This window comes from Pelmatolapia mariae, linkage group LG14 (assembly GCF_036321145.2).
Source record: "Pelmatolapia mariae isolate MD_Pm_ZW linkage group LG14, Pm_UMD_F_2, whole genome shotgun sequence".
Classification (NCBI taxonomy): Eukaryota; Metazoa; Chordata; class Actinopteri; order Cichliformes; family Cichlidae; genus Pelmatolapia; species Pelmatolapia mariae.
In genome coordinates, this window is record NC_086239.1 from 4973300 (window position 1) to 4989729 (window position 16430).

Sequence of the window (16430 nt, forward strand, 5' to 3'; positions counted from 1 at the left end):
TGTGATGCGAAATGTGAAGTGTAGTTTGGATCTTCTCTTGTTGCTGGTTCAGTCAATATTGTTTGGAGAGAGATAAAAACCTGCAGGTCCTGAATCTAGTGCAAAAGGGGCGTAAACACAAAGCGCGGACCTGCTGACGGATCAGAATCAGTGAGCTGTTGGCTTTCAGGCCTGACCGTGTCCGTGCCGTTGGGTGAGAAAGCCACATCTCCGCACTTTGTGTTTACGTCTTTGTGCAGAATCTGTGTACCTGCTCTCATTTACTGTTTTAGCCGTTTGGTGGTTGTTGAAATTTTGTGAGGTTTAACCTGAGATTCTGGTGTTTCGGGCAAAATAAATTTATATTTAAAAATCGATTCAGGATTTTAATGAATCGATATCACGTTATGCAAGCTAGAATCGATTTTAATCGATAAATCGATAATCAAAACCCACCCCTAGTGATAAGCCGAGAGTAAAAACTAAATCCGGTGTGTGGCCACCATTATGTGTGGGCCGGTAACATGTTACACTAAATTAAATGCCTTTGCAATGTTAAGAAATTCTGTCACAGTGCAGTTAGAGGGATCATCAATATGTAAATTAAAGTCACCCACCAAATTGATTTTATCTAAATTAACAGTAACAGATGAGAGGAGATTAGAGAATTCATTAATTCAAGAAATTATTGCAGGATTTGGAGGTCGATAGATTACAATATAGCAACCTGGATATTCACATCGAATTTTATAAGATAGTAATTCAAAGGAATTAAAATAACCAGGATTAAACTGCACATAATATAGATAATTCTTATAATTATCTAAATGGTGGTATTCCCCCCACCACAGCCTGAGCACCTCAGGGGATTCAAGAACTTGTAACTTGGTGGACAAAGTTTTGAGGGGTAACAGGCAACAGTTGCCTGGTTTGAAAATGTCTAATTTTTAAGGGATGACAAAATTGTAGGAATGATTTGTTAGATAAGGATGTACTGTTAAAGGGGGTAATAATTGCAGGAGAGACAGGCTAAGAGGAAGAGGCTTAAAGCGCATAGTAATTAGATTACTGAGTCTGGTTGTACAAATATTGGCAAAGACTTTTTTTTTTAATTTATGCGTTATAATCAATGGTTATAATCAAGTGGTTATGCAGTTTAGTAGTGAAATGCTTTTTTAGTAGTGATGGCAAGAAAATATCAGTTCTAGTGACGGAGTCGCAGATAGCGAGATTTTCCCTCATGCTTTAGGGGTCCTACATGAGTGAAGGATTAATTCAGTACTTGAACCTCAATGGTTCTGGATGAAGGTGATCTTGTTTAAAAAGTTCAATGTGTAGCTGACCCAGACTGTTGAACTTTACGTCACCATAACAGGGGGGCAGCAGCGGACCAGAGATAATGGATTGCTTTCTGGTGTTCTGCAGACTTTCCACAAGGTGCATAAAGTCTTGTTTGAGGGTCTCTGACTGACGTTGTTTCAAGTCATTAGTGCCGACATTGAAGAGACGCTGTGGTGAGTTTCAACGGCTGAAGAGAGGTTGGAGTAATATCCTTCATACCGGCTCTTGGGATAGCAAAAGATATGATCGCCAAGTGTTGAACCATAAAGGTGCCAACAACGATCACTTTAGGTAGACGCGGCCTTGAGGAGGTGGTGATGGGTAGCTTGGGGGCATGACCACATGTGGGCTCTGAGATGCAGCTGTGGGGGCAGCAGGAGCAGCATCAGCAGCACCTGGCAGTGAAAAACGCTGATGCCTGAATTCTAGACGAGGGAGACATCTAGGTGTCTGCGCTGGAGCCAGGCAGCCTGGAGGAGTAGTGGCAAGGAAACCCAGGGCGCTGCCGGGTCCTGCACATTTTCCAGTGGGTAAAATTTGTTCACCAGCTGAATAACCTCTGGGTGTAGACAGACCAGGCGTCTGTCAGCTGCAGCCCTTTACCAGGACCCACGGCTGCGACTTGCAGTGTGTGAAGCAGACTTCAGACTTTGGCTTTGCCCCAAGGACATGCTACATCTCATCAGCCAGAGCCAGGAGATTGGCTGAGATGACTGGCTGTCCTCCAGTGGTGGCAGAACCAGACCAGGGGAATGTGGCATCACAGTGAGCTCCCGAGACAGAGCACTGGGTGGCGTTGCACCTGTCGATGTCGGCACAGCAGGAGATGCATAGGGAAGCCAGTGCTTTGCTTGTGTGGTGGCCACAGATGAAATCTGTGAAGCTCATCTTTCATAAGTTCCTGCTTCAGTCGCCAGATATCCTTTTGTAACTGTAAGTATGCTGGTAGGCAATGACCATAGCTTGAGGGCAGCAAACATCTGACAGACAGGGTAAAAACAAAGCTACCCAGGCTAGCTTTGGTAGGAGATGAACCAATTCAGCATGCTTCAGTGTGTGTTGGTCAGCAGTGGTGGGTGTCAACCAGAAATTTCAGTTTCAAAAAGAAATTATGTTTCAAAAACCATTCAAGATTTTGTGAATCCAAAAAACTATGCAACAGTGCTTTTGAAATGGCCAACTGGTTCACCAGCTGACACTCAGGGCAGGACACACACCATCGGCACACGTCCCCCCCGGCCAATAAAATCAGAGCACTATTCGCCTCAGTTTTTCCATATCTCATATGCCCCACCTTGAAGTTCTGAGCTGGCTTTTTGGCACCAGCAACTGGGTGTGTTCTTCTTCTGTGTGAGTGTCACGACTCATTTGATACATTTAGTCTCTAATAAACACAAAATGCAAGTAGATCAGCGTTATGTCAGGGTCATGTCCTTGACAGTTTTCATCATTTGGTCAAATGCTGACCGTAGAGTGTCATCACAATATTGCTCTAGTAGAAAATCTCTCTTGGAGTGAACTATTGGAGCCAGTGGGGCCTCCTGAGAAGCCCCCGCTGTCTCATCCTCCCCAGAGTCGGCGACGGACACCCAGCGTCACCACTGAGCGCATTGCAGACACTACACACCCCTATCAGTGGTGAACGTATCTCCACACACTGTCCCAACAGATTATTAAACCCTGGCCAATCTGTCTTCCCAGTTAAGGGATGCGTTAGGCGAGAGCTAATCCCGACTTTGACTCTGTTATATTTTAGTTGTAGCGGCACTATCCCTTCTGGACCGGGGAAAGGTGTTTGAGGGTTAGCAATATCGAACACCTGTACCACCTCTTAGCAAGCATACTGACGCAAGTGTCTCGGCTGCCTCCGACAACAACTGTGCCAGCAGCTGGGTTGGCTGCAGAGACTTTGGCTCTACCATGCCTGGTTAGGTATGGCACCACTATAAAAAGGAGTGGAGGCACACGTACGTGTACGAATATATATGCACAGTTGGTGAAAAAGTGTTTGCCCCCTTCCTGATTTCCTAGGGTTTTGCATATTTGTCACACTTACATGTTTCAGATCATCAAACAAATGTTAATATTAGACAAACATAACCCAGGGTAATACAAAATGCAGTTTTTAAATGATGATTTCATTGATTAAGGGAGAAAAGTTATTCAAACCTACCTGGTCCTTTTTTTTTCTTTTTTTCTTTTTAAATAATTGCCCCTCTTGTTAAATCATTAAATAACTGTTATTAACCACTGTGACACAGGACCCACATACAGACACTTCTGGGTTGTGCTTATAATTGTGCTTTATTCAAAACAATGTCTCTTCTCCTGCGGTTTCTGCCACCAGCCTCGGACGCAGTCACTCCGTCGCTCCCAGTGTGTGTGTCCTCTTCTTCTCACTGCCAAAGACATAAGACAGGTCTCCCTCATTAAACAGTCCCGTGCACCTGTTCCCTCCCCGCCTCCGTGCCGCCCTGTGAGCTCACTGCGTCACCCCTTCTCTGCAGCAGGCCAAAGACCACACCCCCACCACACCACGTTTTGGAAAGCTGAGCTCAGCTTCACAAAGTACACTCAGGTCTGATTGAATGAAGAATGAAGAAATCACTTACATAGAACATGTCTGACAAAGTGAAGAAGGCTAAAACATTTCAAAAAGTAACACATTGTGCCATGATCTAACGAAACACCTGAGGTACAAAGTTACTGACGTCTGGAAAGGGTTACAAAGCCATTTCTAAGGCTATGGGACTCCAGTATACCCTAGTGAGAGCCATTATACCAAATGGAGAAAACTTGGAACGGTGGCAAAGTTTCCCAGGAGCGACTGGCCTACCAAAATTAGTCCAAGAGCACATTGACGAGGTCCAGGCCACAACAACTGCGGTTTTTTATTGAACAACAATAAAAAAACCACAGGCTTTACATGTCTCAACTAAGGTCAGAGTTCATGATTCAGCAAAAAAAAGCCTGGGCAAAATGGAATTGGGAGAGTTCAAGGAGAAAACCACTGCTGCCCAAAAACAAGACAAATGCTCGTCTTTTATTTGCCAAAAAACATCTTATTGATCCCCAAGACTTTTGGGAAATTACTCTGTGGACTGACAAAGTAAAAGTTGAACATTTTGAGTCCCATTACATCTGTAATAAAAGAACACAGCATTTTAGAAAAAGAACTTCATAGCAACAGTAAAATGTGTTGGTCATAGTATAATGGCCTGGGGCTGTTTTCTGCCTTAGCACCTGGAAAACCTGCTGCAGTAAATAAACCATGAATTCTGCTGTGTACCAAAACAAACTGAAGGAGAATGTCCAGCTATCTATTCATGACCTCAGGCTGAAGTGGACTTGGGTTATGCAGTGGGACAATGATCCAAAACACATCAGCAAGTTCACCTCCGAATAGCTTAAGAAAAACAAAATGAAGAGTGGCCTAGTCAAAGTCTTGACCTGAATCTGATTGAAATGCTGAGGAATGACCTTAAAAAGGCACTTCATGCTTGAATACCCTCCGATGTGGCTCAGTTACAACAATTCTGCAAAGATGAGTGGGCCAAAATTCCTCCACAGCACTGTAAAAGACTCATTGACACTTATCATAAATGCCTGATTGTGGTTGTTACTACTAAGGGTGGCCCAACCAGTTATTAGGTTTTATGGGGCATCACTGGTTCACACAGGGCCTTTTTCCCCCTCAATAAACACCTTCATGTAGAAACTGCATTTTGTGTTTACTTGTGTTATTTTGTCTAATATTTTAAATTTGTTCCATGAAGTGTGATATATATATATAGTGTGATATATGCATATATATATATATATATATATATATATATATATGTATATATATATATGTATATATACATATATATATATGTGTGTGTATATATATATATCTCAAAAGTTTTAGAACACCCCAGTTATTTATTGCAATTCAAGTCGTTTAAGTCCAATGAATAGCTTGAAATGTCAAAAGGGAAGTGGTAAACTAAAAGAGTTTTTTTTTTTTTGTTTTTTTACAGGTAAGGTTACCCAAAACTGAAAAGTAATGTACACTTCAGTTGTAGAATTATAGAAATATAGAATTATACAAAAAGGCCTTTTTCAGGGAACACAAAATGGGTTCACAATTTAGAGGTGTTCTGTAGCAGTGGAGGTTGATCGAGCCTTGAAAGCTGGTGCTACTAATTCCTACATGTTTTCCAGCTTTTTTACATTACGTGCAACCCCTCTGTCTGCTTAAAAGCAGTGTTGGAACACACTGTGGTACCATTCCCTTGTGACCATCAGTTGAGCAGTATTGTACTTCAGAAAGTAGTGTGTTGCTACAAAAATGTTGCGAAAAAGGCAATTAACAATGGAAGAGAGAACATCATAACAGTTAAAAATGTAGGTCTTTCCTACACAGAAAGTGCACAGAAAGTCAAGGCGTCAGTGAGTACAGTTTCCTTCAAAAGGCACTCGGAAACTGGGGCAATTCTGACAGGAAGAGGTCTGGCAGCCCCAAAGCCACAACTGGATCACTGGACAAGTTTTTGAGAGTTAAAAGCTTGCAAGACTGGTGGTTCATAGGACAACAGGTTCAAGCACAGCTTAAAAGTGGTCGTAGTAAGCAAGTCTCAGTTTCAACCATGAAGAGAAGACTTCGAGCTGCAGGTTTGACAGGACGAGTTGAGGCAAGAAAGCCGTTGCTAAGATGTCAGAATAAGACAAAGAGGCTTGCTTGGGCCATGAAACACCGCCATTGGATTACTGAAGAATGAAAGAAGGTATTGACGAATCGAAACGCACGATCTTTGCACACCATTGAGTAGGCAAAAGGATGGTTCCACAGTGTGTAGCATCAACTGTCAAACATGGAGGGGGGAGATGTGATGATCTGGCGCTGTTTTGCTGAATCCAGGGTCGGTGACCTGTACAGAGTGAGAGGCACCCTGAAACAAAACGGCTACCACAGCATTTTGCAGCTCCCCAAAGGTGGCTAATTAGATGAGTCAAAAGTTTAGAACACATTTTGGTCTATAAATTCATTCTTTTTTTTACTCCAACTGCTTATTTGTACTATGCTTTTATTTCAGAGTGCAATGACACATTAAGCGGCATAATTTTCAATTAAAAAAAATAGAAAAATTAGGGTGTTCTAAAACTTTTGACAGGTTTTGTCTGGCTGCTTTGTTGTTTTTTTTTAGCTTTTTTATTTTGGGTGTTGTTTATAGCAAAGTCCAATCTAACCTTTCTATTCTTGAGGCTAATAAATGGCTTGCACCTTGGAGTGAACCCTCTGCATTTTCTTTCATGCAGTCTTCTCTTTACAGTAGACCTGGATACTCCTATCTCCTTTAGTGTTGTTCACTTTTTTGGTTGTTGTGAAGGGGTTTCTCTTCACCATGGAAATGATTCTGCGATCATCCATCACTGTTGTCTTCCGTGGACGTCCGATACTTTTTGCTTGCTGAGTTCACCAGTGCTTTCTTTGGTTTTTGGGATGTACCAATCTGTAGATTTTGTCACTCGTAATATTGTAGCAATTTTTTAATGTTTTTTTTTTTTTCCTGTTTGCACCTTAAGGGATGGCTTGTTTCAAATGCATGGAGAGTTCATTTGACCACATGTTGTCTGTTCACAGCAAATCATCCAAAAATCATTCAATTTCAATATGGATGCCCTCAAATGAAAGCTCAGAGGCTACACATTATGTCCATCTCTATTATATACCTATATTTAGAATATGTTTCAGTAAACAGGTTAAAAAACAAAGTTTGTGTCAGTGTCCAAATATATGGACCTAACTGTGTGTGTGCGCGCGCGTATATGTGTATAAAATTGCTTTTGACTTTGTGTGGATTAGAGAAAAAAAATACAGATCAATTCACACCCCACCCCAAGTCAAGTAAAAATGTATGCTATGTACACATTCCACCCTTTAAAATAAACAGTTCACTGGAGTCATCAAAATGAGTTTATGTGGCTCAGGAGATGGAGCAAGTCATCTACTACTTGGAAGGTTGTTGGTTTGATCCCTGGCTGGTCCAATCTGCGTGCCAAATATCCTTGGGCAAGATGCAAACTTACTCTTTGATGCATCCACCAGAGTGTGAATGTTAGATTAAAAAAAAAAAACCCACTTAAGCATATAAAAAAGTTTTGAGTGCTCACATAAAGTAGAAAAGTACTATAGAAGGACCAGTCCACATGTACACTTTTGACCACAATTATGTGTTGCTTTAAAACCTGTATATCTTTCAGGTTTTTAGATGCTTCCCATCTCATAGGCACTAATGCCATCAGAGATGTAGACTGTGAACTGAGGAGTGATTTTTTTCTTCTTCTGGTTGTTAAAAGCCGGTCAGCCTCTTCCCTCTTTAGTCTGGAGGATGCAGTATGCATATTTTCCAAAAAGAATTCCAAAAAGCATCCAGTGTTGGTTTTTAGCCATGTCCCTTAAGCACATATTTCTTTACTTCTCAGAAACTCTGCTAGTCTTTCATGTTACTAACCAGTTGCTAGTTGACCTAATTAATTATAAAATTTTCCTCAAGCTATTTTTTTTTAGTATCAGATACTTTTCCAGCTTTTTTGTTCCTTACTGTTGCAGCTTTTGAGGGAAGTTGCTGCCATCAAATTCAAAATTAGTTAATATTTTCATAAAATTGTGCATGTATGTCTTTTTAAATATTTGCTGTTCTATTGTGAATAAAATGTGTTTCCAAGTTGCAAATAATTGCATCTTTTACTTTTTAAATTGTTTTGACATAACTCAAAAAAGACATCGCCTAGCATTTTGAAATTGATACCATAGATACATCTCCAAAAAGTCGCAGATGAGTTTGAATCTCAGATGACAAAACTTGTGAATTTGATAGCTTAAGAAGCATTTTCACATTTATAACATAGGTCAATCTACTAGGAGCCTGAAAGCTTTCAGTATTTTTGCAATTTTGTTTATTTAACACTCAGTCCAAGTGTCACAATCTAAAGCCAAGACGTTGCTTTGTCTTAATGATTTTTCTGTAAGCAACATTGAGCACTGATATTATCAATATCAGAAGGAATCCTGGCTGGACAATGAGTCAATTATAAAATATAGGTAATATAAAGATTTTTCATATGCTATAATGAATTAAAAAACAAACAAACATCTATCCCACATTGCTATATTACTCTTAAAACTTTAGCAAGTTTTTCAGAACAATAACCACCATCCTTTGGGTGGCGCTCGCACTTGGTGTTGGGTCTTTCTCTGGTAGAGTATCACTTCTTGTTCCTGTTCCAGTGCACAGTGGTATTTTTGTGTATGTCACTCTTTTGATTCATTCTCTAATTATTTTCACAGTATTCACTCACTATGTCTTTAAGGATTGCTTAGCTTAGCTTAGCTTAGCTTGCAGTGGACTCGTTTTCAGCATGGCCTCTTCACCTGTCCCTCCTACACTTTCCTTCTCATTGTGTCAGATGTTTAGTTACTATTCGGTCTCCTTTAGTAATAACGATCCTTGTAATAAATATAGCCTTTTTGCAGCTCTGGAGGCCAGGATCACTGAATTGGAGACCCGGCTTCACAACCTTGAAAAACAAATAGCTAGCCAGGGCCCTGTAGTCGGTTCAGCCGAAGGTAGTGTAGGCCCCGTTAGCTCTCCCCCGGCAGATTATTCCAAGCAGCCGGGAAAACGGGTTATCTGGGTGACATCACCCATTTTTGTGTCTAATTGTTGTTCCCCACTCAATGACACACCCAATTGTCTTCCAGCGTCCAGAGAAGGCAACACTGAAGGAAATTTAAAACTGCTGGCTAAGGGTAAATGTAAATTCCATAAAATTATACTTTATGTCGACAATAACACCCAGTTACATCAATCGGAGGTTACTAAAATTAATATTGAGTCCATGTGTAACTTTGCAAAACCATGTCGAACTATTAATTTTTTGTGGTTCCCTCCCCAATTGGAATTACATGTTTAGCATGTTCGTCTTAAACTGACGGCTGCCTGAGAGGTGTCCAAAAAAGACATAGGCTTTATAGATAATTGGATAACCTTTTAGGGGAAACCTAGTTTTATTAGGAGAGAAGACATTCATCCCACTTTGGATGGAACAGCTCTCATTTCTAAAAATCTGGCCATATTTGAGCCAAACATTCCTTTAACATTAACTAGTAATGACTTCATAACTTCTTCACAAATAAAATTTTAACCATTAAAAAAAATTACTCATAACCATTTGACAGACGTACAACTGCTTTAATATTTATTTATTAATATTTATTTTTCTCCAATTAATATTTCGATTCAATCTTTAACTTCAGCAATTATTTCCTCCAAACCATAAAGGTGTCTTTTAGACCTCATTCTTACAAGACTGCTCAAAAAAGTCACAGAAGTCCTACCATTAATCAATGTTTAAATCTTAAATATGATCAACCTATCTCTATTAATCGGCTATATACCACAGGCCTTAAAGCTGGCAGTGGTTAACCATTACTTAAAAAGCCATTACTTAACAAAGCTGTCTTGGCTCCAACCTTCTTTTTATCTCAGAAATTCTGGAAAGAGTAGTGGTAAAACAGATAATTGATATTCTGCAGAGCAATGGCTAATTAGTAGAGTTTCAATCAAGTTGCAAAGCTCATCAAAGTATAGAAAGGTTTTGTGAAGGTTATAAATGATCTTTTATGGCCTCTGACAGTGGACTTATCTCTGTTGTGTTCTTCAGTCACCTTTTTCACTCACTTTATAGCTCTTTGCATTGAATCATTAGTTATTATTAATATCTGGCTCTCTTCCACATCATGTCTTTGTCCTGTCTTCATCCGCTCACCCCCAACTGGTTAGGGTTTAGGGTGGCTTCAGCAGCTCCTCCCCGAGCCTGCTGCTGCTGGAGGTTTCTTCCTGTTAAAAGTGGGTTTTTCCTTCACACTGTCACCAAAGTGCTTGCTTATAGGGAGTCATTGTTGGGGATTTCTCTGTTTTCTTTGTATTATTGTAGGGTATTTAACTTAACTTAATATAAAGTGCCTTAATATAAATTTCAGTGACTCCTCTTCATACCTAGGAACTTTCAGAGAATCATTCTCACCATCCTTTGATCTGTCGTATCTATTCTTTGGAACTGTTTGCTTCATTCAGTTGTACAGCGAGTTCAGCCTCTCACTATTGCCTTGAAATTTCAAACTTCAGGCCCAGAATATCACCCACAAGCAACAGTTCCCAGTCTACTCCTGCTCACTCCAAAACTATCCCTCAGGACTGAAGTGAGTCCCCCAAAACTCTTACTCACCTCAGTCCTCAGATCTGGATTCAGAAGTTAAGTTACTGTTCCCCCACAGTCAGGTGTTCCAAAAATAATTATACATCAAAAATTTCGATTGGACCATATCATGAGTACATTTGTATTTTTACCTTTGTGGAACAGTAAATGATTAAAAAGGCAATGTCCACATTTTAGACTTTTTTTGAATGCAGGATATATTTTTAAATCCAATTTAACAGGAGGCAAGTATAAGCAGAATCTAATTATAATGACAATAATGATAATAACAATAATAATGATAATAATCATCAAAAAATCATATCACTTGAATTATACTTATCTAATTAACATACTCAGAACAAAGTCAGCATTACTTTCGCTCTTTCACAGTGATAATGTTCGAGAGGATGATGAGCATGCCTTTGCCACTGACTAAGGCAAATCTAGGTTCAAACTTTCAACTTTCAGCTCATCTCCCAATCATAATGTCATTCATGCAGTGCCTTATCACCTTATCAGTGTCTTAACCCTTTTCACATTTGCAAACCTCAATTCAATTGGATAAGCATTGCAATGTTACCTTCAAAAGCAACCTAATTAGCTGGATAACCCCAGGTTGCTCTCCGATGCATGCATTGGAGTATAAATTTGTGTGAGTGCTTTGATACTTTCTTCTTGCACTTTCTTCTTTGCTTTAAGCAAGGGCCAGTGTCCTGCAGGTTTTAGATGTGTCCTTGATCCAACACAGCTGATTAAATGGCTAAATTACCTCTTCAGCGTGTCTTGAAGTTCTCAAGATGTAATGAACTAATCCTTTGTTTCATTTGTGTTGGCCCAGGGTGATATCTAAAACCTGCAGGACACCGGCCCTTGAGGCCTGGAGTTGGACACCCCTGACATATACCATACCATAGCACCTTTATTTATAAAGCACTTTAAAATAAAACCAGGCTTCACAAAGTGCTGTACATATACAAGAAGCATAAACAGAAAATAATATCAAACATGTTAAAAATGGAGAATTGGAAAAATGGGAAAAAAATAGATTCAACCTTTTAAAAAGTACCAAAGGCTTAAGCAAATAAATATGTTTTAAGAAGAGTTTTAAACTCAGAAAGAGAAGAGGCCTGCCTAATGTGCAAGGGCAGGCCTTTAGGTTGGAGCCTTGGCATGAATCCTGTAAAATGCTACCATTTTATTCATATCAATATGCTCTGTTTAGAATGTCCACTGGCATTTTGCAGTGTGTTACTGAAAAGCATTGCAACATATCCATGAAATACATGAAAAACTACTTTGTAAAAAAATAAGTTTTGTTTTTCCAGCAAGTTCACTATTTGTTCCCTCGTTCTTCCTGTTCATCTACAATCTCTGACATTTCTCTCTCCATCCTCCTCACTCAACTAGAAAATAACAAAAATATACTCTTATAATTAATATAAAAGTAAGTGGGGGATCCACAGTCGACAATGGGACAACACACTGCTTGTGTTTTAAGTTTGCATCACTGATTTGTGACATTAAAATCCCTCTTTATCTTTTTTCTGTCGCAGCAACGAGCTTTATTGAGGCTATTAATGACAAACGTGCATCTGAAGCAGCAACACCTCTGTGTGAGCGGACTGTAACATCATGACATCAACAACACTGGATATAAAACATATTTTCATAATATTCTGTACTGTTGTCAAAAAGTTGAAAAGTTAGGAAAATGTAACATTTGAAGATATTTACAGAAAATAATACTAAAATACGCTACTATTACTACTGTTAATGTAGTTATTTTAAGGGATGCTCTGATAAAATTTGGGGGTGTAAAAGGGTCTAAACTCTCAGACTTCTACACTGGAGAAACCAAAACAGCCACTCAATAAATGCACGGCACAACATAGATGAGTCACCTCAACAGGACAAAACTGAGGAGTAAAAGAGGAGTTAAAGAAGCCATATACAGTGGCTTGGAAAAGTATTCGGCCCCCTTGAACTTTTCCACATTTTGTCACATTAAAGCCACAAACATGAATCAATTTTATTGGAATTCCACGTGAAAGACCAATACAAAGTGGTGCACACGTGAGAAGTGGAACGAAAATCATACATGATTCCAAACATTTTTTACAAATAAATAACTGAAAAGTGGGGTGTGCGTAATTATTCAGCCCCCTGAGTCAATACTTTGTAGAACCACCTTTTGCTGCAATTACAGCTGCCAGTCTTTTAGGGTATGTCTCTACCAGCTTTGCACATCTAGCGACTGAAATTCTTGCCCATTCTTCTTTGCAAAACAGCTCCAGCTCAGTCAGATTAGATGGGCAGCGTTTGTGAACAGCAGTTTTCAGATCTTGCCACAGATTCTCGATTGGATTTAGATCTGGACTTTGACTGGGCCATTCTAACACATGGATATGTTTTGTTTTAAACCATTCCATTGTTGCCCTGGCTTTATATGTAGGGTCGTTGTCCTGCTGGAAGGTGAACCTCCACACCAGTCTCAAGTCTTTTGCAGACTCCAAGAGGTTTTCTTCCAAGATTGCCCTGTATTTGGCTCCATCCATCTTCCCATCAACTCTGACCAGCTTCCCTGTCCCTGCTGAAGAGACGCACCCCCAGAGCATGATGCTGCAACCACCATATTTGACAGTGGGGATGGTGTGTTCAGAGTGATGTGCAGTGTTAGTTTTCCGCCACACATAGCATTTTGCATTTTGGCCAAAAAGTTCCATTTTGGTCTCATCTGACCAGAGCACCTTCTTCCACATGTTTGCTGTGTCCCCCACATGGCTTGTGGCAAACTGCAAACGGGACTTCTTATGGTTTTCTGTTAACAATGGCTTTCTTCTTGCCACTCTTCCATAAAGGCCAACTTTGTGGAGTGCACGACTAATAGTTGTCCCATGGACAGATTCCCCCACCTGAGCTGTAGATCTCTGCAGCTCGTCCAGAGTCACCATGGGCCTCTTGGCTGCATTTCTGATCAGCGCTCTCCTTGTTCGGCCTGTGAGTTTAGGTGGATGGCCTTGTCTTGGTAGGTTTACAGTTGTACCATACTCCTTCCATTTCTGAATGATCGCTTGAACAGTGCTCCGTGGGATGTTCAAGGCTTGGGAAATCTTTTTGTAGCCTAAGCCTGCTTTAAATTTCTCAATAACTTTATCCCTGACCTGTCTGGTGTCTAAATCCAATCAAGAATCTGTGGCAAGATCTGAAAACTGCTGTTCACAAACGCTGCCCATCTAATCTGACTGAGCTGGAGCTGTTTTGCAAAGAAGAATGGGCAAGAATTTCAGTCGCTAGATGTGCAAAGCTGGTAGAGACATACCCTAAAAGACTGGCAGCTGTAATTGCAGCAAAAGGTGGTTCTACAAAGTATTGACTCAGGGGGCTGAATAATTACGCACACCCCACTTTTCAGTTATTTATTTGTAAAAAATGTTTGGAATCATGTATGATTTTCGTTCCACTTCTCACGTGTACACCACTTTGTATTGGTCTTTCACGTGGAATTCCAATAAAATTGATTCATGTTTGTGGCTGTAATGTGACAAAATGTGGAAAAGTTCAAGGGGGCCGAATACTTTTGCAAGCCACTGTATGTCCACTTTGAGTGACCATCTTTAAACTGAGGGGGTGACTTGCGAAACCAACTGTCTGCCACCTACAATGCAGTTTTGAGATCTCTTCCCAGGCACCTCAATCCCTACTCACATCTTCCATCAGTTTTTGTTTTTTAAAAATCTACAATTATTAAAAAACACCATAAAAATAAAAAACCATCTACAATCAGATGACGCCCCATGAGCAAGCGCTTTGGCAACAGTGGGAAGGAAAAACTCCGGAATGTCTCCTGATTAGCAACTCTGGCTCATCTGTAGGCCGATGGATTGACCCCCAGTTCATATACCGAAGTATCCTTGAGCATGCTACTAAATCCAGCTTACCCCCAATGCGGAGTGTCAGATTGAGTGTCTGTGTGAATGTTAGATAAAGTGCTTTCAGTATAGATGAGATTGGGAGAATGAGACTCGTTGTAGAAAGAGTATTGAGTGGTTGCAATTTAATTTACAGTCCATATTCTTAATTTTTTTCCTCCAACCTTTCCTTCCATATCACAGCAGTTTCATCTGCTTCATGTAAAAGGATTCTTGCCTACCTGATTAAGGTCATGACTGCTGGCGATCGCAAGCCTACCAGTTATATATTTGCAGCAACCCTTAGAACTCTCAGTCATCACTGGAGTATGACTTCTTTGGAGATATGCGCAGCTCGGGAGCTGCCAGGCCTCACCTAGTACTTCCCATAACCGTGATCTCAGGCCTAGGCCTTTTCTTACTTTATCTTTGATAAACATGGTATAATCTAATTGAGGATGTAGTCCCTAAGAAAGTAGTACAGTTTTACTTAAGACTTTTTTACCCTTAGTGTTGGTCACAGAAATAAATATGCTAATATACTTTCAATTGTGACATTTCTGTGGGTGTATAATTGATTTAGCTGCGTAGGGCCCAAAAATGATAGGGAAAATAAATGTTAAAAAAAATAAATAAATAAAATTTCAATCTGTGCCTTTGTGTTTTGAGAGCTGGTTAGACAAGTTCACAATTTTCATAGTATGAAGGCAAAAGTTTGCATGGCTTAATTAAAGTTGCAGTGTGTCAAATTACACCACTAGATGTTAATAGATTTCAGTTTTTCAGTTTTTTTCTTACCCCTCCCAATTTAACTGCATAATGATAGCTACAGTGACCATCGCAGGACAAAAAACTCAGCTGTATCTCTAATGAGAGTAGTCGACTTTTTACTTCAGCTATCAATATGCGTTCACATCTATTTACTCTGAATGAAGCTCTAAAATTTTGTGACTGAGTCAGTGAGTCAGTGAAGCTCACTTCTGTCTGATGACTGTGATACTGAGGTGTTCGGGATATCGAGAACTTTTCTGTAGGTAAACGCTGCTGTTTTTGTTACTGTTAGCCAGTGTTGGATCCATCTAAAACAAAGTTTCACTAACTTTGTCAGGCTCATTGTGACAATATGAGAAATAAAAAAGCATGTTTATGCACCTTTTTGTGTGTTAGAGCCCTTAAGTTCAGGAGATGAGGCTTGTGGTGAAAAGGATGACATTTTATCTAGATAGTGTTTGCGTTGTCTTTTATTTTGTGTGTGTGTGTTAACTGTTGGAATTTGGGCCGTGGGGCCCAAATTTCTAGCCTCACAAATTTGAAGGCATTTTTGAGGCTCAAAATGTATTTTTAGTGTCAGGGTTACAATTAGGTTAGGGTTAGGGTAAGCGGCTAGGGAAAGCATTATGCCAATGAGATGTGTGTGTGTGTGCTTCTACGGTTAAGGGGACACCTTCTCAGATGATAAAAAATAGGTATGATCCTTGAATCTGAAGGTGTAGGCACAAGTTAAAATTTGCCTCCATGCACGTGAATGCTTACAATTTCTTTTCTCTTTGGCTCTTGGCATGCTACACGTGTGGTCAGTCTTTAGCCACATAAAACATGATGGAATAACAAAATCCATCTCAACCACTATATTCAAGATGGCAGGCCAACATGGCTGCTTCATCAGTTTGCTGAAAGAGATAATTATACATTAAAATATACTGTATGTATGATTACAGTATTCTATTTTTCTATTAAACTAAAGAAAACTGATGCTAGGTTTAAATATACTAAACTAATTTAAGGAAAAAAAACCCAGCTGATTCTGAGGCAGCCAGTTAGGAATTGATTGATTTTTTACACGAAACTGTTGTGGTAACAATTTTGAGTATTTTAACACTGTATAATTTTTTTTTAAATATCAAACATCCTTATTTGTAAATGAGCAGATACCTGTGAATTTCTGTGTAAGAACAT

The 16430-nt window shown here is 39.8% G+C and overlaps 1 protein-coding gene across 1 annotated transcript in view; it reads left to right on the forward strand.

Moving 5' to 3' along the window:
• The window catches only part of nlk2 (nemo-like kinase, type 2), a 60412-nt gene that overhangs the window by 22158 nt on the left and 21824 nt on the right, over positions 1-16430 (forward strand). The window lies entirely within an intron of this gene.